This window comes from Microtus pennsylvanicus, chromosome 2 (assembly GCF_037038515.1).
Source record: "Microtus pennsylvanicus isolate mMicPen1 chromosome 2, mMicPen1.hap1, whole genome shotgun sequence".
Classification (NCBI taxonomy): domain Eukaryota; kingdom Metazoa; phylum Chordata; class Mammalia; order Rodentia; family Cricetidae; genus Microtus; species Microtus pennsylvanicus.
In genome coordinates, this window is record NC_134580.1 from 40,868,410 (window position 1) to 40,870,134 (window position 1,725).

The 1,725-nt window shown below is 40.8% G+C and overlaps 1 non-coding gene across 1 annotated transcript; it reads right to left on the reverse strand.

Annotated features, from left to right (window-relative positions):
* Positions 1 to 837: 837 nt before the first annotated feature.
* On the reverse strand, positions 838 to 942 carry LOC142845370 (U6 spliceosomal RNA). The gene has a single exon (XR_012909914.1). It is a non-coding gene; the product is annotated as a U6 spliceosomal RNA (small nuclear RNA).
* Positions 943 to 1,725: the final 783 nt, after the last annotated feature.

The following is a 1,725-nucleotide window of genomic DNA, read 5'->3' on the forward strand; positions in this document are numbered from 1 at the left end:
GCTCCACCCCACTACATAGAGACTGAGCAAGGTATTCCTCCATATGGCATGGGTTCCAAAAAGTCAGTTCATACTCTAGAAATAAATCCTGGTCCCATTATCAGTGGTCCCATAGACTGCCCAAGCCACAGAAATGTTACCCATATCCAGAGGGCCTAGTTTGGTCCTATTCAGGTTACCCAGCTGTCAGGCCATAGTCAGTGAGCCCCCACTAGCTCTGGTCAGCGATCTCTGTGGGTTTCCCTGTCATAACCTTGACCCCTTTGTTCATATCATCCCTCCTCTCTCTCTTTGACTAGACATCAGTAACTTGGCTCATTGCTTAACTGTAGATCTCTGCATCTGCTTCCATTAGTTACTGGATGAAGGTTCTATGATGACAATTATGGTAGTCATCAATCTGATTACAGGGGAAGGCCAGTTAAAGTACCCTCTTCACTATTGCTTAGAGTCTTAGTTGGTTCATATTTGTGGATTCCTGGGAATTTCCCTAGTACCAGGCTTCTTCTTATCCTTATAATGGCTTCTTCTATCAAGATAGGTCTTTCCTTACTCTCCCTCTCTATCCCTCCCCCAACTCAACCATCTCATTTCCTCATATTTTCCTCCCCTTCCCCTTAACCTTTTACTCCTGTGATCCCAATTTACTCAGGATATTGTGTCTATTTCCCTTCCCTGGGGGCATTAATGCATGTCTCTCTGAGGGTCCTCTTTGCTACCTAGCTTCTTAGTGGTAGTGTATTGTAGACTTTCTTTAAGTCTAATAACCTACTTACGAGTGAATACATATCATGTTTGTCTTTTTGGGTCTGGGTTACTTCAGTCAGGATGGTTTTTAAAAATACTGGCTTCTACATGAATTTGTATGTCATCCTTGCACAGGGACCATGATAATCTTCTCTGTATCGTTCCAATTTTAGTATTTGTTCTGCCACAGAGAGCATGACTGATGACCTTTCAAAGACAGATAGATGCTACTGGAATTAATTTCATAGAGTTTTAATTTTGTACTATCCCAAATGCTTTCTCATGTGTTTTTTCAAGTCAATGATACATTTAAAAACAACTAGACAAAAATAGGAATCAGCAAAATATTTGGCTGAAAAGTTCTCTTACATGAAATATTGCAAGCCAAAATCTAGGAGACTATGTGTTAAAAATGTCTATGAGTTTAGGGATACACAGATACTGAACTATTTGTAGAGCCCAGGATGGTTAAAAGTGCACTAAAGGGCATAGATGTTTCCAGGATATACAAATAGAGTGAGAGCATGGAACCCGAAAACATTAGCTTTTGAGTCAGATACTCATGGGTATGTTCTGCTAAGTATAATACCTTAATGGGGCTGATAAGGCCTATTTCATTGTATTGCCATTAGAAGTAAGTGAAATAATTGATCCAGTATGATGCCTAGTTTCTAGATAACATGGGAGAGATGACAACTACCAACCATTCCATGGACTGGTACCACCCTGCCATGCTTGCTGCTACTAAGTTTAACACAGCTATCATCATCTTGTCACTGATAGCACCACCATGATTAACATCACTACTGTCACATTCATGATCATCTTACAAACCCTGAATGCCAGGATATAAACCTACCTGGAAGGTATCTCAGGCCTTCCTTAAAATCTTGCTCACCACCACTTCTTCCTGTTAACACCTTGTCATCTGTGACTTGTGGGGACTAGTTGAGGAGTGTTAGCCCTAAAGTCATCCTC